We start from the raw sequence: 22,554 nt of genomic DNA, 5'->3' as shown, positions 1-22,554 counted from the left end.
ATCCAAATCCAGCCGCCAACTGGTCATACGTCATCGTACAAAGTCCTTCCTTGGCACACCTGAACTTCTAACCACCGACAAGCGTTTCATCTGCAGCTTGTTATCAGCGAGTTGTCCACTCCCGTCTGGGCTGGCATTTCTGCCTCACATCTTACGCAACTTAACACCATGGAAACCAACGCCTTCAAGATCATTGAAATGTGCCATACTGAAGCTAAGTCTATGGGCTTATCACTTCGCCATCTGTTACGTGCTCCTCCCCGATCCCCTGGTCACGGTGTACCTCCGAGCCCCGAGAGGGGTCACGGCAGAAAAATGTGTTATTCTGTATGTCAAAGATCAATGGAGAAGCCACCCCAATAGTTACTCACAAACAAATATTGTATTAAGATCACACAAGAATAACAATACAACAATAATATGAATCAAAAGTACAATCAATATCCTATGATGGTACCATCAGTTTTATAATATATAACTCACTGTGCTCCAAGTGAGTGAAACAAGAACATCCCCAATGTCTCTTATCCCCGGCTTCAAAGCCACAGTTGCTTCGCTCCAGCGATCGCCAGAACGATGTCCAATCAAGACCAGAATCCCGTTCGGCTGGCAAGAACAGTCCTGCTGCCAACGCGGGGCACAGGCGCCCTCAAGGCGACCGGGAAATCCAAAGGCGCCATCCAGGCGACTGAGAGATCACACCCTCGGGTATGGACGAATTAACCTTCAAAAAGCCACGTCACACACACGCCCCAGATCGACATCTGAATGCGGTGAAAATGGTCGAAAAGAGACGAAACCGTGAGCGAAGCACAAGTCCTGCGCGAGTCAAAATGGCCGACGACCCGCTCCCGAGATGCAAGGGCCCGGCGATAACTCTCCTCGGAATCCACCGCCAAAAACCTGACACGCAGGTTGATCGGTCACAGCGATGACAACTCTGTCGCAGGCATCCCTTTCCCGGAAACCCGAAAGTTCGCTAGTGACTCTTGCTCGCCAACGTTCGCTCCAGACCGTGAGTAGCTCGGCTCGTTCTTGTCCGAATCACTCGCTCCGCCCTCTTTTCTCCCTCTTCTTCCTCTTCGTCGTCCGGTTCCCGAGCCGGTTTCCTGTTTCTTTTAACATTAACTTTTTTATCATTTGAAAACAGTTCATGGACAATAAACCTTTTGAAAACAATAATAGTACATGGAATCAGAAATATTTACAGTGGATGCAAACCACCACAACGGAAGTGACGAAAACGTAACACTTCCCCCCCTCAAGAAAGAAAGTTTGAACATAGTGAAAACTTTCTTTGCAGGCAAAAACATTTTTTGAATGAAGGTTAAGGGGTTATGATCAAAAATCCAAAACAAAGCAAATCTATTGCACTTTTTGAAGGAGGCCGAGCTGAGAGCCAGGTTTCATGGTGGTTGGGTGGTGAGGCCTGGAAGTATTCACTACATGGATGCCTTTAGGAACGTGGAGTTCACGGTTAATCCGTGTAGGAATCTTGGCTCGGCTGCTCCGCAGCATTCAGTGCTTCAAACTCTTCCTAACTTTCATAATAATCATGGTTGGAGCGCTTGTCGCTGTAGTCACGTGAATAGCGGTCTCCTTCTCGGCCACTACCCTGATAATTATCCCTTCGGAAGCTGCCGTAACTCTGGGAGCCTCCATAGTCACCTTGACTGCAGCCACTACCAAAACTACTACTCCCACCCCGGAAGCCATAGCCACCCCTGAAACTACCTCCACGTTTTCCTCCTCTTTAGCCCCTTCAACGCCCATGGCCTGCCTTCTCTACTGTTATGGTCCGACCATCGAAATCCTTGCCCTTCAAAGCCTTTTCTGCAGCTTTGGCATCCTTTGTGTTTTCGAACGTGACAAAGCCAAACCCTCTTGACTTTTGCGTCTCCCTGTCCTTTATCAGCCGCACTTCCAAGAGCGGTCCATATGTGCCAAAGACAGAGTCCAGAACATCTTCCCTTGGTTTGAAGTTCAGTCCACCGACAAAGAGCTTGCCAACATTGCCTCCATTCATGACTCGTGTGTGCTGACAATTAGTTTCAGGGTACTTGACAAGACCTGTCTGTGCAAAGCGTGACGTCAGTACCTTCTCCTTCTCTTCAGAGCGCTTCCTACCCATAGCACGAGTCGCGGTACAGGATGGAAAGATCCCCGAATCTCCTGCTCTAACTGTGCAGTGTTATTTTCCATACTAGGCTTTTCAACAAACATCGGGTTACCAGAAACTTGACCACCAGCCAAATCATTCCCGATAACAAAAGATATTCCCTCTACAGGTAGAGTGGCTTGTAACCCTATGGTGACCGGTCCTGACACCTAATCAGACTTCAAATGGATGACATGAAGTGGGGCTTTAACGCAGCCACCAACCCCCTGTAAAAGAACACTAACACCCGTTGCCGTCTTCTCTGACAATGGCAAAATGCCCTCAAGCATCAAAGATTGATGTGCTCCTGTGTCCCTCAATACCCTAACAGGTCTCTGCTTAGTAAAGTCTCCATCCAGTGACACAAACCCCTCTGAAATAAAAGGTTTGTAACCCTATTGAACAAGGTCGTTCTGTGATGTCGTAACTTTGGCATGGGAACCTTCACCAGGCACTGTCCTCCAAGGACGATTTTTCGCATTTGCCAATGCATTCGCAGTTGTACTAGTCTGACTCCGCTCCTGATTTTTCCTTTCCAGGGCATAACATTGGGACATCAAATGTCCAGGTTTCTTGAAAAAAGCGCAAGTAGGCCCGGAGGAAAAACTCGTGGTCTGCCTCGAGCCCGCCGGAAGATAGGTCTGTCTTGGAACTGTAGTCTTCTGATCCCTAAAAGTCGCGGTATCAGATTTGTCCTCATCGTTATCTCTAGGCCGCCCCCATGAATATTCGTTCTCCGCACCGGATGTACCATAACTCCCCTGGCGAACTCTAGGCAGGAAGTTAGGTGTGTGGAACCCCATCCTGTGTGTCAAGGCATAGTCATCTGCCACGGCTGCTGCCTCATACAACGCTGGTGCCTTATTTTCCTCTAGATGTACTTTAATGTCCTCCTGGACACACTGTTTGAATTCCTCCACCAAGATCAATTGTCGCAACAGTTCGAAGTCTTTCCCAATCCCCTTCAAATCACACCACTGATCAAACATGGTTTCCTTCATTCTGGCAAACTCCACACGGGTCTCACTCTCCCTCCTCCTGGCATTCCGGAATTTTTGCCGGTAAGCTTCAGGAACCAATTCATAGGCTTTGAGAATGGCTTTCTTCACTTCCTCATAATCTGTATATTTGTCAATCGGTAAAGCCGAAAATATATCTTGAGCTTTACCCACCAGAACACTTTGCACTAACATAGTCCAGGACCCCACAGGCCATTTTAGCATTTGAGCCACTTTCTCAAAGTGTAAAAAAAACTTGGCTACCTCCTTTTCATTGAAGGGTGGAACCAGGCTCACATGTCTACCAACATCCCAGGTGTTCTGACTAGTTGTCGAACCAGCCGGCATGGATGCTACCTCTCCCCGTTCTCCCATTAATTCCAACTCCTTGAGTTTAAGTTCCCTCTGATAAATCCATGCCACGTTCCTTTAACTCCCTTTCGGTTCTCCTCTCCTCTGCTCTTTTCTTTTCTCTTCTTTCTTCGAGTTCCCTTTCAGTTCTCCTCTCCTCTACTCTTTCCTTTTCTCTTCTTTCTTCGAGTTCCCTTGCAGTTCTCCTTTCCTCTGCTCTTCTCTCCTCGAGTTCACTTGCAGCTGTCCTTTCCTCTGCTTTTTCCTCTGCTCTTCTCTTCTCTCCTCGAGTTCTCTTGCAGCTCTCCTTTCCTCTGCTTTTAACCTTTCCTGGCTCTGCAGTTGCATCTCCACTTTCCGGAGCTCCACATTTTCTTTTTCCTTGGGTAACCAATCCAAGGCTACCTCTGTCCATGTTCCCTGTCCCACCAGAGATTCTACCACCAATGTCTGCATCTCTGCTTTCTTCATATTAACTCGGAACTCGAAGTTAAAATGTCTGGCCAATATCAAGAGTTCCGATTTTTTAAATGCTTGGAACTGTGCCTCATTAGGGGACGCCCCAAACTTTTCTGCGTCAAACACCATGGTGACTATCAGTTAGCACCTGTTAACCTTCACACAAAAATTTCCAAATTTTTTGAAAAATTTGGGAATGGTAGAAATATCCCAAATTTGGGAATTTTGGGAATGCTAGGGAATTCTATCCCGGACGAATGTTAGGGAATTTAGTCCCGGACGAGCCCACAATTTCTGTTACGTGCTCCTCCCCGACCCCCTGGTCACAGTGTACCTCCAAGCCCCGAGAGGAGTCACGGCAGAAAAATGTGTTATTCTGTATGCCAAAGATCAATGGAGAAGCCACCCCAATTGTTACTCACAAACAAATATTGTATTAAGATCACACAAGAATAAAAATACAACAATAATATGAATCAAAAGTACAATCAATATCCTATGATGGTACCATCAGTTTTATAATATATAACTCACTGTGCTCCAAGTGAGTGAAACAAGAACATCCCCAATGTCTCTTATCCCCGGCTTCAAGCCACAGTTGATTCGCTCCAGCGATCGCCAGAACGATGTCCAATCGAGACCAGAATCCCGTTTGGCTGGCAAGAACAGTCCCGCTGCCAACGCGGGGCACAGGCGCCCTCAAGGCGAACGGGAAATCCAAAGGCGCCCTACAGGCGACTGAGAGATCACACCCTCGGGTATGGACGAATTAACTTTCAAAAAGCCACGTCACACACACGCCCCAGATCGAAGTCTGAATGCGGTGGCAATGGTCGAAAAGAGACGAAACCGTGAGCGAAGCACAAGTCCTGCGCGAGTCAAAATGGCCGACGACCCGCTCCCGAGACGCAACGGCCCGGCGATAACTCTCCTCAGAATCCACCACCAAAAACCTGACACGCAGGTTGATCGGTCACAGCGATGACAACTCTGTCGCAGGAATCCCTTTCCCGGAAACCCGAAAGTTCACTAGTGACTCTTGCTCGCCAAAGTTCGCTCCAGACCGCGAGTAGTTCGGCTCCTTCTTGTCCGACTCACTCGCTCCCCCCTCTTTTCTCCCTCTTCTTCCTTTTCGTCGTCCAGTTCCCGATCCGGTTTCCTGTTTCTTTTAACATTAACTTTTTTATCTTTTGAAAACAGTTCATGGACAATAAACCTTTTGAAAACAATAATAGTACATGGAATCAGAAATATTTACAGTGGATGCAAACCACCACAACGGAAGTGACGAATCCGTAACACATTGCAGACAGGTCAGTGGTCTCTCTGTCTTGAACTGTCTCCTTTCTGTTCTTGCACCCTCTGCTCTTTCCACGCTTTATCCCACCCACCAGTTTCTGCAGGGCACGCAAGGTCCACAATCAACCCCCTTCTGGGGAAACTACCTCAATCCAGGATCATCGCTTACCCCACCCAAATCCCTCCTTATGTTTTCCCAGTTTTCTCTTCTTGGAGTTTCCTTCTGTGTCCATCTTTGTCCACCCCATGCATGCTTGTTTTGCGTCCTCTTTTTGTCTGTTACGTCCTGATCTGTTCAGTGTACTAGCTCGTCCACAAGCCTCGATGATGTACAGTACAGAAAAAAAATGACTTCATTTGTATTCATTGTAGCTACTCTATCATGTGAGTCATGGAAAGTGGACAAGAAAGAAAGGAAGAAGATTGACAGTTTTCGAATGTATTGTTGGAGACCAATGCTAAAATTTCCATGGACCTCAAGAACAAACAAATCGGTACTTGATTAAATTAGACCACCATGTTCATTAGAAGCGCTTATGCTAAAACAGAAACTGTCATATTTTGAACACATCAAGTGTGCAGAAAATAAACGTCAGGAGATGTCAACCATGTAAAATGGTATATTTGAGAGACAAAGAGGAAGACCTTCTACATGCTGGCTGGATGGAGGTAAATGTTGCAACTAAGCTGTCTCTGCCAGAACTTCAAGAAGCATTGCAGAAATCTGATTATGCATGACAATAGAAGTCGGCCACGACTAGACAGAACTAAATAACTATTATCTGCACAAATTTAGGTGGTACTCCATACAGTCTCAGTAACTTCCACATTGCGTCTCCAATGAATTTCAATTTACATTATGAAGGCTGTCAAATGCCTTTTTGAAGTCAATGAATGAGATAGTTAAAGGCTTCCATTCCATTGTTCTATTATTGTCCTTCGTGTGATGATCTGATCCTTGCATCCCCGGTTTCTCCTAAACCCAGCTTGTTCCCTACTTATGGTGCTGTCAACAACTTTTTCATTCTGTTCGGCATTATCTTGCAAAGCACTTTGCTGGCAATGCACAGGAGGGGCACTACTCTCCAGTTCCCACATTCTGTTGTCCCCTTTCGTTGGTAGTTTGATTATTAGAACAAATTTATGTTTCTCGGGCATTTTTTGAACTTGCTTCCATATCTCGTTTATTAAGCTATACGGGTATATATATATATATATATATATATATATATATATATATAATTATATTTATATATATATATATATATATATATATATATATATATATATATATATATATATATATATATATATATATATATATATATTGTAACGAATTTGGAAAGTGTAAGAATGTGAGAACTGGTTTGCTGTGTTTTAACTGACCCTCGTAGAGTAAATAAGGTCGAAGGACGTCCCCACTAGTTAATTCCATGAAACTTACACACAGGCCACGATATATCTTTTTAAATAGCTTATTTCCTTATTCTATGTAGGCTAAATATGTGTTTCCCACTAAATTGACTCTGCATTGCATCGAACGAAATAAGAGTAGGCCCCTCCGATGACCCATGGCAGCCAAGTGCCAGGGATGCCCCCACTTGAGCTTTGACAGCAACTGGTTATTGCTGTGCAACATGCACGACTGCACGTGCACTTGACGGCGCATTACCTGCAGCTGCTGACCGGTTTTCGGCATTTGCGGCCATTACGAACAAGGGGAGTGGCTAGAGAAGACGGGTCGCCCCCTCGTCATAAAGGGGAGGAGTAAGTCGGCCCCGCTCATCCAACCCAGAATAAGGGGTTTGGCTAAGAGAGGGCGGAGCGGGAACGCTCGAGAAAGTGCGCGAAGGTTATCCATGGAAATCCTATGGTATCCATGGAAATCTCCATGCATGGCTTGCGGACTTCCTCTCTGGTCGTAGTCAACGTGTGGCCCTGAATGGATTTCTCTCATCTCCCCTTCCCGTTCAGGCTGGAGTTCCCCAAGGCAGTGTGCTGGGCCCTGTGCTTTTTCTGGTCTTTATCAATGATCTCTCCGACTCTCTGGAAAATCCTCTGTATCTCTTTGCTGATGACTCCACTCTCTGCCGCTCCATTCCTCTTCCCTCAGATCGGCAGTCTGCAGCCTCCTCACTCTCTGAAGACCTGGACAAAATCACAGACTGGTCAAACATGTGGAACATGTCTTTCAATCCTGACAAATCTCACACTCTTACTATGTCTCTCAGAAAAGATCGACTGGACAACCCTCCCATCTACTTTCTCAACAATCCTCTCCAAGAAGTTCTGTCACTCAAGCTTTTGGGTCTCACCATCTGCCATGATCTTTCTTGGGAAAACCACATTTCCAAGCTGGCCTCCAAAGCCAGTCGCCGACTGGGCATCCTCCGTCGTGCGAAGTCCTTCCTAGGCACACCTGAGCTCCTCACCACATACAAGGCTTTCATCCGCAGCTCAATGGAATACTGTTCTCCCCTATGGGCTGGTGCTCCTGCCTCACACCTGGCTCGGCTTCACGCTGTTGAATCCAAAGCTTTCAGAATCATTGGAATCTCCCGCGATGAAGCTATCTCTGAGGGCCTTTCACTCACTCACCGCAGGCAGGTAGGTGGTCTTTCTGTCTTCTACCGACTCCTCTCCGGCCTTGCTCCCCCAGCTCTCTCTGTGCTCAGTCCCCCAAATATTCCTACAGGTCGCACAAGATCTGCCAGCCACCCTCTGATGGTTAAACTGCCGAAATCTCGGCTCTCTGCTCACCTTCACTCTTTCATTCCTCTTTTCTCCCACCTCTGGAACAAACTCCCACACTCACTTCAATCACACTCCTCCCTCCAGGTCTTCAAAACGGCTGTTCACCACCATCTCTTATCTTCCCCCATCCAAAACCTTGATCTTTTCTACCCCCACTAATTCACCCCAGATCCACCTTGTTTGAAATTCCAAATTCTTTCGTGGAAGTCTTGGCAGTGTCCATATGTTTTATACCTCTCCCACCCCCCCCCCCCCACCACCTTCCCATGCCTCCCCCCCAAAGCCCTCTCCCTCCCACAGTTCTCTCGATGTCTCCATGTCTCTCGGTCCCTGCTCTCAAATGTTGTGTTTGTGTCCTTCCCCCTCTCTCCCCATCTTGTCTACCGCTCCCGATGTTATTTGTTTTGTGTGTCTGTTTGTCTTTCTGTGTGATTAATGTTCGCTCTTTCACGAGCCTCGATCTTGTATACAAACAAACAAACAAAAAAAAAAAAAAAAAAAAAAAAAAAAAAAGGTTAGGTGAGAAACCAATATAAACCGCCGCGGGACGCACTCCTTGCTCTTGCTCTTTTTTTGCTGGGGAGGAGGAAGATGCCTGAACGAGGAGGGGAGGAGCGAGTGTGACCGAGCCATCGTGCGACCAGCTGCGCTGCAGCTAAGAGGATGCAGGCCACGAAAAGGGCGCGCCAGGCAGCAATCCACGCTGGACCCTCCGTTGCCTCCCAAAAACAACCATCCATCCTCAAGCCATTCCTGCCTGCATTTTTCCCCGTGTAAGTGTGATCGTTTGTCCGTCTTGAATGTTGTCCTGGGGTTTATAAGTAAGCTTGTATAAGATAACGATTCACTGTGTGACTGCTCCTTCCATCGATGTAAATAACTTGATTGCTCCTTCTTTTTGCTTGTGTGTATAATAAATCTTGTTATTCCTCCGTACTCTGTCTTCTTCTCTCTTCCTTCTCTTTCGGTCGCTTTAGAGGTTTCCAAATTGAATACCTGTGGCGCGATTTGGTCAACGTTTGGGGGATCGGGTGAATCGGGGATCCTGTAACGGTCGCGGTTGACCATCCGCTCGGCCCAAAGTAACATCTTGTCCGCGACCCGTAACAATATATATATATATATATATATATATATATATATATATATATATATATATATATATATAGATATATATATATATAGATATATATATATATATAGATATATATATAGATATATATATAGATATATATATAGATATATATATATAGATATATATAGATATATATATAGATATATATATATATATATATATATTGTTACAGACACGACTTTGATGTTAAGGTGGGCCGAGCGGAATGGCCGTCGTGTCCGCACAAATTACCCGATTATACTCGACGTTGACGGAGCCGCGCTACGCTGGATCAATAAAGGAAAAGAAGACACCCGGCTGGATTATAATGACAGACACCAATGTTTCGATTCTCAATTATATTCGTACGGAAAGGTTAGATTACAGGGGCTAGAGGTATATCACAGGAAGACAGGCACTTAGACACACTCTTATATTGACCCCGGACAGACGACAGATAAACGGGACAACGGCTGACTCACACGGGGATGGATGGCAGGGAAAGGCAGGTATCGGTGGCTCCAGGTGCGCCTGGGCTCGGGGCAGAATCCACACGGTTCGGTCCGGTCCAAAGATGCGGGGAGGTCACAGCGCTCGGAGGTAACGTTCTTTCCCAGGCGGGTTCGCTTCCTCTCAGCGATCGCAGGCAACGTTCTTTCTCAGGCGGGGCGCCTCTGACTCAGCGCGCGCAGGTACTTCTTTCTCCAGCTGGGGGCGCATCTCTCGTCACGTCCGCTAAGTCGCCACGTATATCCGGCGGGGAGTGACACGCCCTCGGCTCGTTAGCTCCGCCCCAGATGGAATCGGTCCGCCCTTCTGATTGGGTGCGGGGGGGTTACCAGGCTCCGCCCTTGACGAGGAGCTGACAGCCAGCCCCTCTGGTAACCCCGTGGAGCGCCGAGCCGGTGTGAGGACGCATCCTCCCCCGCGCCGCCGCGCCGCCCCCATCTCCTCTGTTGTTGTAGTTATAGTTGTGGAAGAAGATGGAAGGAGGTATGGAAGATGGAAGGAGGTATGGGAAAGGTCCTAAACTCACTACTGATGCCATATAATCACATTCTGGTGCAACGAAGAGTCATAATTAATGGAAACGAGGCCTTAACTGACATAGACTAAGAATAACTAGCAAGATGTCCGAAAGTTGTCTACGTGTGGTGCGGTGGACCTGGGCACGACATTTAATGGGGGAATAAGGGGAAGGTCGGCTCTACTGATTGTTGTTTACAGACAATGGGACTAGGGAATGGGGGATTGGGGATAGTTGGGGAGTATTGGGGAAAATAGGGGAATATTTACAAGCGGATATGGAGGCCAAATTCCATATTCGCAACATTGCACCCTTCTCTACCCTCGGGGCGTCCCGACCCGATAAATTTTTACCTACTTTAGTGTGGCACGCAATGTAGTTCCCTCTACTATTAACTCTACCCTGAGTGCGACAGTTTTACAGATATTCACAAATGAGTAAATATGTCCCCCTGCGACGTTGCACCCTTCTCCTCACAGAAACACACCCACAGGATAACCGAATCCGGAAAGAATTCGCAAACTAAACATACAGCCGGTAGGGAGCATTATTTACACGACTACGCTGCTATTTACACTACGATCCAGGACCTGTTTTTGGAGGAACACATGCAGATGTTATGCATAGAGAGAGCGCGCTTGCCAGCATCGATACACCAACCCACGAGTGCTCTGTGGCCGACGGCCTTTAATAACGTGCAGAGCACCCTTTCCCAGCATCAAAAGCACCACCCCACCACACAGTCAGCACCATCCGGTGCAGTCACCATTGTTCATGGGAATAAAAATAAATTCGACAACCCCTAACCCTGCAGGTGTCTCTTGCTCTTCGTGTGGCCTTCAGTGGTGTTAACTATTAGTGGTTCACCTGTATGGCATAGGTGCCACGTTGACCCATAGGTCCATCAACGGGTGGTGCTTGGCCGCAAACGAACTGCGGTCCATTGTGGGTGGCCACAAACATTGCGGTCCATATGGTGTATCGATCCAGGCAGCCAACAGCGAAAGTGCAGGCCCACAACTGCGTAGCCAGCACCTCTCTCTCCTCTCTCTCTACCCCAAAGCCAGATCCTCGGAGGCGGGAGACAAAAGAAGCAGACAAGTGAGTAAGGTGGTAAGGGCGCAAAAGTGCACGCAATATAAGGTAATGCACACTGGGGGCACATGGGAACCAGGTGAGACAGGTACGTTCCTATCGTACGCCCCCCCCACCAGGTAACCTACATGGCCCCTCCCTTACCCCTTACTGTATCCACACAACACAACACCACTCATAAACATCTACTTTACAAATCAACCAACATCCCTACTGTCTTCCCCGTTCCTCCCATATACCAAATTCGTCTTCTCTCCCTCCTAACCAATCAAATTTGCCATTTTCAACTGAACATCAAAATTTGCCATCACCAATTCATCATCAGTCCCTCCTAGGGAGGGAGAGATGGAATCACCCCAATGTCTCATCCACGTCGTGATGCGTCTCACAAATCCTCACAACAATTCTTACTTCCTGCAACACAAAACAAAGAAAACACAGGTGTGGAGTCATCATCATCACCACAGGTAAGTGGCTGCGTATGGTGCGACAGGTTCATTAATCCTAACTATTTCCTAAATGACTAACAACTTTACACTACCCGGGGTCTTTCTCCGGCCAAACCATTGGCCCTCTTACACTATGGGTTCTAAAAACCAATTCCCATTGGCCAAACTGTGGTGCTCTTCAATTTGGGGTCTCACTCCCCCGATTCATCTCCCGGTGCCCTCGCACAATTTCTGGGCTGCGGCGTGTACCTCTCCCAGTGGGTCTACCCACCTGCACACCTCCACCACTGCAGTTGCCTCCGAGCTTACCTGCTCCTTACCCTAACCTAACTACCTGGGGAAGGCCCTCTGGCGCTCTCCCCACTCGGTGCCCTCTCTGGCACTGGGCTACCCGGGTCCATCCTCCGGATCCTCGGGCCCCATCCACAACTCTACCGGCTCCCAGAGCCCACCTGCGGCCTCACCTGGCCGACATCCTCACAGTGGTGGAGTGCCCAACCAACTACACACACTAACAGGCTACACGCCCAGCCATTTCCACAACACTAATGCACCCATCCACAACACCATTCTGCAACCGCACCACAAATGCCAATATCCAACCACAACCTACCTATACCCTCTACCTAACACTTACACTACCCGCCCCGGGTATTCGTGAAAGGGGTCCACTCTTCCCCCATCCACACCTTCGCACCATGCACACCACTCCGTACCACTCACTCCAACTCTCTCCACACACCTGTACCTGCACACCTGTGCTCTCACACCTGGTGCCACCTGCACCCTTCTCTCCCCAAGCGCATTCGCGCTGATCCACACACTCACTACTCATACACTGCTCCACACACCTGTCCAGTTGCACACCTGTGCAATCACACCTGTTCAATTCTCACAAACACGGCATCATCTCAGCTAACTACTCCCTTCTGAAACTTGCGCTTCCCAGTCGTCCCTTTAAACTATTGCGCTCCCTCGTCATTATCATCCACACTAATCTACCTGCGTCCCTACTACAGGTATCAGTCACTAACTAAACTTAACGTCACCTAATGTCAATCCTCGCTAGATCCCTACACACCATATCCTAACCCACCCGGGCTAGTTTTCACTGCCATACACCCCATAAGCTATTGCTCCTTTGCCCCCCGCATGGGAAGGGTGGCAGATTTGCCATCCCACCCCATCGGGGGTCTCTCACTACCAATTTTGCACATCAAATTGCAACAAATTAAAAATTTGCCAATCATTACCCATCATCTGCCAATCACTACTGCCAATCCCTTGCCAATCATCAAATTTTGTTTTTCTCTAATTTTGGGTCCAAAACACTAACCTCATCACCCAGTCTACTCACTACTGCCTCTCGGTGCGCCAATTCCTGTCCAAAGCCCGGCTTCGTAAAGCCAAGCAATGGATGCTGGTTGTTTTGTGCCTGCGGCTGGATGCGTCCGGCACTCGGTGCAGGGAAGGAGGTTTACCCGGGCCGAGATCCCACGCACCATCTCGGCACGGAGCCATCCAATGCCCCGATCTCGACCTGCCGGCACGTCTCACCAAAAAGTGGTCGCCATGACGACCCTTTCTATCGGGCTGCCAGCTCCGCCTAGTGGAGCACGGACGCGGTCGTTCAAAGCGAGGCCCAGCATGCACCGAGGGCCCGCTTCGGCTAAAAGTCGTTCTAAACTCTATCCCGTCTAACGTCGATGCTTCACCTGGACGCTTACACCCCGCAGCCCGTTCCTTGCTCACACATCCCGCCGTGCCCATGCTCCTCGTACCTTTCCTTACACACCCAGGTACACCCATTCCACTCACAGCCTTGGTCACACACCTGACCACCGAACACTTTGGCACACATTCGTTGGTCGCACACCTCACCAATACACCGCTTCGCACCCCCTCCTCGGTCACCTCCTCTGTGACAATCACAGGTGTGCTCTCATTCGCACACCCAACCACGTGCCTCACCACCAACTCCAGCGTGCATTCCCACTCACGCTCTACCATTCCAGGTGTGCACCCTTCCATCCCAGGTGTACATCCTCGCTCACCTGTCACCACTAACTCACGCTCCATGTCACTCTCACTACTTTCACCTCCATTCCTGACAACGCACTCGCCCTTACTCCCGACAGCGCACTCTTTCCTCATGCACTTGTCCGTTACACACCTTTCTCGCGCACACTCTCCCGTTACACCCTCTGTAACACTCACCACAGGTGTGCATTCTTCCTTACTTTTGACAGCGCACTCTTTCCCCATGCACCTGTCCGTCACACACCTCTCTCGCGCACACTCTCCCATCACACCCTCTGTAACACTCACCACACCACGCTTCCATGTGCCCCCTCGCACACGCGCTACGACCGACTCACTCTCGCCAGCACACTCACTCCTTGGCACGCACTTTTTCCTCACACACCCCAGAGTCGGACTTTCTCGCACACCTCCTTTTTCGCACACCAGACCTGTCGCACACTTCACCAACGGCCTCTCACGAACACCCGGGTCCATCTCGACCCCCAAGCTTCTTAAATCCCCTGGCGCATCATACGCACGACCATATTGGTCACCACTTACACCGGGTCCTCTTTCTCTTCGCTTCTCCTCCATCACCTGCGAATCCCTCATCCGGTTAATGAGCACATCATCACGATCCAAACACAGACTTTGGACCAATTCTTTTATCTCCTCTTTTATTTCTTTCTTATTCCCTCTCCGTCGCTTCTTAATTTCGCTCATCCCTTCTTCCACTTCTTCTAATTTGTGCTTCACCTCTTTTATTCCCCGGTACGTCTCCTCAAGCTCGTCCTCCAAGGCTACCTTGACCGTTTCCAGGTGCGTCCTCACCTGCCGGTCCTTCGTCTCCATTACCTCTACCACCTCGTCCAACCTCGCTGTCAGTCCCTCTCGTACCATCTGACATTCCCTCTTCGTCGCTATCAAGTCATCTTTTAGTTCTTTCTGTGTCACTTTTAACCCTCCTAATACCGCAGTGTTCCTTTGAACCTGCTCCACTAACTCCGTTTGTCCCACCGTCAGCTGCTCCACCTCCTGCGTCAGGTCCTCTATGCCCCCTTGTAACTTTACAGTCCCCTTTCTCACCTCCTTCTCCATGCGCTCCTTACAGTGCCTCACCTCCTCGCGCACTCCTCCGACCTCCTCACTCACTCCTCTTCTGATCTCCTCTCCCATCACTTGCATCTCCTGCCCAGATGCCACCCTCATCTGCTCCATTTCCTCCCTGTGAGCATCCAATTTCGTTTCTACCCCCATTCTGACCCCCTCTATCTGCTGCCCCATTTGGTTAACTTCCCTTTCCGCTTGGTCCCTCATGTCCCTCAATTTGCCTTCCATGGTGTTTTCTAACCCCTCTAACCCTTTTTGCATCCCTTCCATTTGATTCTCTTGAGCGGCCATTCTGTTTTCTACCCCCGTTAACCCCTCCTGTATTTCCCCTAATCTATCGTCTAATTTCCCAAATTTCATGTCTAATCCCTTAAAATTATTGTCTAATCCCTCACTGGTACCCCTCGCTTCGTCCCTCATTACCCCTATTTTGCCCTCCAATCGCTCACCCTGAGCATCCATCCGGTTCCCCATTACCCCCATTTGGTCCTCCAATCGCTCACCCTGAGCATCCATCCGGTTCCCCATTACCCCCATTTGGTCCTCCAATCGCTCACCCTGAGCATCCATCCGGTTCCCCATTACCCCCAATTGGTTACTCTGCAGTTTGAGGGACGCCTGCATTTGCGCCATAAATTGCTCCATGAGGACCTGCATCTGGGCCATCCCTCCCACTTGTGCAGCGGGTGCGGCCGCCGTAGCTATGTGCGAGGCGCCATTTCGCGCGTCTGCTACCCCCGCTGTTTCGCTCTCCTCACGTGTCTCAATTTGGTCCTGGACCGACCCTGCTTCACTCTCCCCTACCGGACCCCAGCCGTCTTGATCCGCCATAGCGCGACTTTCAAAATTCGAGTTTCGTAACACAAATCCAAATTTTGCTGTTATAATTTCGTCGAGCGCAGTAACCGCGGGACCGCGCTCCGGATCGATTTTGTCGAGCGCAGTACGCGCTCCGAATCGATTTTCCCTCCCAAAATTTGGGCCTAACTAATTTAGTCCCGGGTCCGAATCTCACTCCTCGACACCAATTGTTACAGACACGACTTTGATGTTAAGGTGGGCCGAGCGGAATGGCCGTCGTGTCCGCACAAATTACCCGATTATACTCGACGTTGACGGAGCCGCGCTACGCTGGATCAATAAAGGAAAAGAAGACACCCGGCTGGATTATAATGACAGACACCAATGTTTCGATTCTCAATTATATTCGTACGGAAAGGTTAGATTACAGGGGCTAGAGGTATATCACAGGAAGACAGGCACTTAGACACACTCTTATATTGACCCCGGACAGACGACAGATAAACGGGACAACGGCTGACTCACACGGGGATGGATGGCAGGGAAAGGCAGGTATCGGTGGCTCCAGGTGCGCCTGGGCTCGGGGCAGAATCCACACGATTCGGTCCGGTCCAAAGATGCGGGGAGGTCACAGCGCTCGGAGGTAACGTTCTTTCCCAGGCGGGTTCGCTTCCTCTCAGCGATCGCAGGCAACGTTCTTTCTCAGGCGGGGCGCCTCTGACTCAGCGCGCGCAGGTACTTCTTTCTCCAGCTGGGGGCGCATCTCTCGTCACGTCCGCTAAGTCGCCACGTATATCCGGCGGGGAGTGACACGCCCTCGGCTCGTTAGCTCCGCCCCAGATGGAATCGGTCCGCCCTTCTGATTGGGTGCGGGGGGGTTACCAGGCTCCGCCCTTGACGAGGAGCTGACAGCCAGCCCCTCTGGTAACCCCGTGGAGCGCCGAGCCGGTGTGAGGACGCATCCTCCCCCGCGCCGCCGCGCCGCCCCCATCTCCTCTGTTGTTGTAGTTATAGTTGTGGAAGAAGATGGAAGGAGGTATGGAAGATGGAAGGAGGTATGGGAAAGGTCCTAAACTCACTACTGATGCCATATAATCACATTCTGGTGCAACGAAGAGTCATAATTAATGGAAACGAGGCCTTAACTGACATAGACTAAGAATAACTAGCAAGATGTCCGAAAGTTGTCTACGTGTGGTGCGGTGGACCTGGGCACGACATTTAATGGGGGAATAAGGGGAAGGTCGGCTCTACTGATTGTTGTTTACAGACAATGGGACTAGGGAATGGGGGATTGGGGATAGTTGGGGAGTATTGGGGAAAATAGGGGAATATTTACAAGCGGATATGGAGGCCAAATTCCATATTCGCAACAATATATATAGATATATATATAGATATATATATATATAGATATATATATAGATATATATATAGATATATATATAGATATATATATAGATATATATATAGATATATATATATAGATATATATATATAGATATATATATAGATATATATATAGATATATATATATATATATATATATATATAGATATATATATATATATATATATAGATAGATATAGATATATATATATATATAGATAGATATAGATATATATATAGATATATATATATATATATATATATATATATATAGATAGATATAGATATATATATAGATATATATATATATATATATATATATATATATATATATATATATATATATATTGTTACAGACGCGGGTTTTGAGATGTTATATTGACCGAGCGGTGGTGTATTTAACCGCGTCCGAACAGTTCCTCCCCGATTAAAACCCGATTCCACCCGACGTTGACCCGATCGCCCCACAGATATTCAATCGGGAAATCTCTAAACTAAAGCGACCGAAAGAGAATGAAAAAGAAGAAGAAGAAGAATACGGAGGAAGAACAGGTTTTATTATACACACACAAGCAATGGATGGAAGAAGCAGTAACACAGCGAATCCTTAACTTACACTATTCATTTTTACTTAGCCCCAAGACAAACGAGCAGGACAGGACGTTCACACTTACACAGGGGATGGTTCAGGCAGGTAAGGCTTGAGATGGAGGCAAGGTCGGGAGGCCGCCGTTTGCAATTCCTCGCGGTTTTGGCGGGAAACCCTCGTCGTGTATCCGCTGTGGTCGACGGCACGCGCTGGTTCGGCACACCTGCTCCTCTCCTGGGGTGGGGCCGTCTCCCTCCTTTCAGCGCGTCTCTCCAAAGCTGGTCTCCTTGCCGAGTACCTCTCCTCTTTGGCTTGGAGCGTTTCGCATCTCACCGCCTCTCTTTGGTGCAGCCTCGTTGCTCCTCTCCCAGGGTCATCTCCAGTCATCTGGTAAAGCAAAGCAGTCCCTTGCAGTCGCTTTTATCACCTCGAGCGAAATCAAGCCGCCGACTCCGAGGGCACGCCTACCGGGTCACTCACCGCGGTGTTGATTGGCTGTTAGGGCTGGTTCATTCCTTCCCTCTTATGACGAGGTGGAGACACGCCTTTCTTCCCCAACCTTACCTCGTGGCCAATGGTGGTTTGAAGAAAACCGGCCAAAATGCGGAAGGCAATTGGAAGGGAGGTTTTGGGGAAATTGGAAGGGCCTACGCTTATTTTGTTTGATACAATGCAAAGTCAATCTAGTGGGAAAACACATACTTAGCCTACATGGAATAAGGAAATACACTATTTAAAAGATATATCGTGGCCTGCGTGTACATTTCATGCAATTAACTAGGACGCTGACTGCGACCATTATTTACATTACAGGGTGGTACCGTACGTTTGTAACGTTCACATTGTAACGTTTTCACATTCGTTACACTTCCTCCAAAATCGTTACACACTTCTCAAAATCGTTACACTGCACCCCCCTTTCTTCAGGTCCGTCCTCGGGCCTATTAAACTTTAACTTAGTGTGACACGTAGGTGTAATTCCCTCTACAATTAACCTGACCCTGAGTGTGACAATTTTAAAACACAAATAAGTATGTCCCCCTATTGCATTGCATCCTGTCTAACAGACTCAAGCCCACAGCTAACCGAATTACGGAATTATTCTCAAACTATACATTTACGGTGGGGAGCATTATTTACAATGACGTGATTTCTTATTTACAACGCAACCCACGACCTGTGTTTTTTTTCTTTTTTTTTTCTTTTTAGGGAACAAGAGAAAGAAATTCCTGTTGGGAGGGAGGAGACAGCACGCATTGCATCGATGCACCAGTACCAATACCATCAAAGCACCCAAAAGCACCAACCACCACAAAGCACCCAAAAGCACCATCCAGTGCGCAGTCACCATGGCTCATAATACACACAACAAAACAACTGGTGGTGGTCTTCTCTTTCTCTGCTGGGCCGATGTTCTTCCCGACGTCTTCTGGCTTCATGCGGCCTATTTGGACATAATAAAAAGCACAACTTGTGTCCATTTTTATTTAGGGCCTCAGGGGCCAACTAAGGGTGGTCCACCTGTTTGGCATAGGTGCCACCTTACCGAGGTCCGCAAGCAAGATTCCCTGGCCACTATGGCCGGTTTCCAACAGAGGTGCCCTGCCCCAGAACCTGGGGTCCATCAAGTGGTACTTGGCCGCAGAACAGCGGTCCATAAAGTGGTACATCAACGCAATGCATGCTGGTTCTGGGAATCTCGGGCGCACAATGGCCACCTCACGCACGCTCCCATCGGCACCCAATGGCGCACAGGTCATGTGGGAGACAAAAGAAAGACAATTGAGCGAGGGGTAAGGTCACAAGGGTACACGTCAATAAGGCAATGCAAGGTGAAATGCGTACGGAGGCCGAAGTGAGAAAGCTCGTCCCTACCGTACGTCACCCCCCTGTCACCTACCCTACCCTTGTTCTCACCCCATATGTACAAAAATCTACACATTTACAAATTCGTCACTACTGTCACGTCTTCCCCATATTTCCCCGATACCAAATTCGTCTCCACAATCCCTTTACTTCAAAATTTGCCATCACCAATTCATCATCAATCCTCATAAGGAGGGAGAGATGGAATTACGCACAATGTCACACCCACGTCATGATGCGTCTCACAATCCAAACATTTGCATCATAAAAAATAATCAAAACATGGCATGGTGTGGAGTACCTGTCACCTCAGGTGAGTGGATGCAGATGGTGCGAGGAGATCCTTCATCCTAACTATCCTCTAAATGACTTTAACACACTTTACACTACCCGGGGTCTTTCCCTGCCAATCCATTGGCCAACTTACACTATGGGTGCTAATAACCAATTCCCATTGGCCAAACTGTGGTGCTCCTCAATTTGGGGTCTCACTCCCCCGATTCATCTCCCGGTGCTCTAGCACAATTTCTGGGCTGCGACGTGTACCTCTCCCAACAGGTCTACCCACCTGCACACCTCCACCACTGTAGTTGCCACCCGAGCTTACCTAGCTCCTCACCCTAACCTAACTACCTGGGGACAGCCCCTCTCCTGGCTCTGTCACCCCATGGTGCCCTCTGGCACTGGGCTACCCGGGTCCGTCCTCCGGATCCTCGGGCCCCATTCACAACAACTACTACCGGCTCCCAGAGCCCACCTGCGGCCTCACCTGGCCGACATCCTCACAGTGGTGGAGTGCCCAAACCAACTACACATACTAACAGGCTACACGCCCAGCCATTTCCACAACACCAATGCACCCATCCACATACCATTCTGTCACCCGCACCACAGATGCCAATATCCAACCACAATTTACCTGTACCCTCTACCTAACACTTACACTACCCGCCCCGGGTATCCGTGATGGGGGTCCACTCTTCCCCCATTCACACCTTCGCACCATCCACTCCACTCCACAATTTCCACCATTCTCACTCCACGACCATCCATTCCAATACTCCAGATATTCCACACTACCATTTATTCCACACAGCCACATACACCTGTTCTTCATTCACCTGTCGTTGCACACCTGTGCAATCATACCTGGTGCCACCTGCACCCTCCTTTCTTCCTGGACCATTTGGTCAACACAACACGCAATCACCACTACTCCCTCATACACTGCTCCATTCACCTGTCAGTTGCACACCTGTGCAATCACACCTGTTCCATTCTCACCTGTTCCCTTCTCACACACACGGCATCATCTCAGCTAACTACTCCCCTCTGAAACTTGCGCTTCCCAGTCGTCCCTTTAAACTATTGCGCTCCCACGTCATTATAATCCACACTAATCTACCTGCGTCCCCACTACAGGTATCAGTCACTAACTAAACTTAACGTCACCTAATGTCATCTTCGCTAGATCCCTACAATTATCCAAGCCCTCCCTGGCTCGGTTGTCATAGCCACCCCATAAACTATTGCTCCTTTGCCCCACTATCGGCCCTCATTCCGTTCGTTGTTGCTTCAATTTGGTTTAACAATCGCTCACCCTGAGCATCCATCCGGTTCCCCATTACCCCCATTTGGTTTCCCATTACCCCCAATTGGTTTCCCATTACCCCCAATTGCTCACTCTGAGCCCTCATTTCCTCCCTCATTTCCTCGCTATTCTGGGCCATAAGGGCCTTCATTTGTATGAAAAAAAGGTCCAAATCTACCAGCGGCGCTACTACGGTCGCGGCAAAATTTGGTGCCGCTTCACCCACGTGCGTGAGGACGCCACTTTGCGCGTCTGATACTTCCGCAACCACATTGCTATTTTTCTCCTCCTCCCTATCCTCCATATACATTTCCCCGAGGTCCTGGGTCGATTCCACCCTGTCTATTTCTCCCACCGACATCCGATCGCCTTGATTGTCCATGGCGCGATCTCAAAATTCGGGTTTTGCTTTATAAAACAAAATAAATTTCGGCAGCTTGTAATTTTGAGCGCGTTAAGCGTGCTTCGGGTCCGATCTCCCTCCTCGACACCAAATGTTACTGCTATAACACAATTGGTGTTCCAAAATTTGGGCCTAACAAATTTAGGCCCAGGTCCGAATCCAACTCCTGACAACCAAATGTTACAGACGCGGGTTTTGAGATGTTATATTGACCGAGCGGTGGTGTATTTAACCGCGTCCGAACAGTTCCTCCCCGATTAAAACCCGATTCCACCCGACGTTGACCCGATCGCCCCACAGATATTCAATCGGGAAATCTCTAAACTAAAGCGACCGAAAGAGAATGAAAAAGAAGAAGAAGAAGAATACGGAGGAAGAACAGGTTTTATTATACACACACAAGCAATGGATGGAAGAAGCAGTAACACAGCGAATCCTTAACTTACACTATTCATTTTTACTTAGCCCCAAGACAAACGAGCAGGACAGGACGTTCACACTTACACAGGGGATGGTTCAGGCAGGTAAGGCTTGAGATGGAGGCAAGGTCGGGAGGCCGCCGTTCGCAATTCCTCGCGGTTTTGGCGGGAAACCCTCGTCGTGTATCCGCTGTGGTCGACGGCACGCGCTGGTTCGGCACACCTGCTCCTCTCCTGGGGTGGGGCCGTCTCCCTCCTTTCAGCGCGTCTCTCCAAAGCTGGTCTCCTTGCCGAGTACCTCTCCTCTTTGGCTTGGAGCGTTTCGCATCTCACCGCCTCTCTTTGGTGCAGCCTCGTTGCTCCTCTCCCAGGGTCATCTCCAGCTCATCTCTAGTCATCTGGTAAAGCAAAGCAGTCCCTTGCAGTCGCTTTTATCACCTCGAGCGAAATCAAGCCGCCGACTCCGAGGGCACGCCTACCGGGTCACTCACCGCGGTGTTGATTGGCTGTTAGGGCTGGTTCATTCCTTCCCTCTTATGACGAGGTGGAGACACGCCTTTCTTCCCCAACCTTACCTCGTGGCCAATGGTGGTTTGAAGAAAACCGGCCAAAATGCGGAAGGCAATTGGAAGGGAGGTTTTGGGGAAATTGGAAGGGCCT

General features: G+C 48.8%; 1 protein-coding gene across 2 annotated transcripts in view; it reads right to left on the bottom strand.

The window, feature by feature from the left end:
• LOC137411734 (uncharacterized) overlaps window positions 1-22,554 on the bottom strand; it is a 51,893-nt gene that overhangs the window by 2,079 nt on the left and 27,260 nt on the right. The gene's annotated exons all lie outside the window — the stretch shown is intronic.

This window comes from Myxine glutinosa, chromosome 1 (assembly GCF_964187855.1).
Source record: "Myxine glutinosa chromosome 1, kmMyxGlut1.1, whole genome shotgun sequence".
In the NCBI taxonomy this organism is placed as follows: domain Eukaryota; kingdom Metazoa; phylum Chordata; class Myxini; order Myxiniformes; family Myxinidae; genus Myxine; species Myxine glutinosa.
The sequence above is the reverse complement of the archived record's forward strand: the minus strand, read 5'-3'. Positions and strand labels throughout refer to the sequence as shown.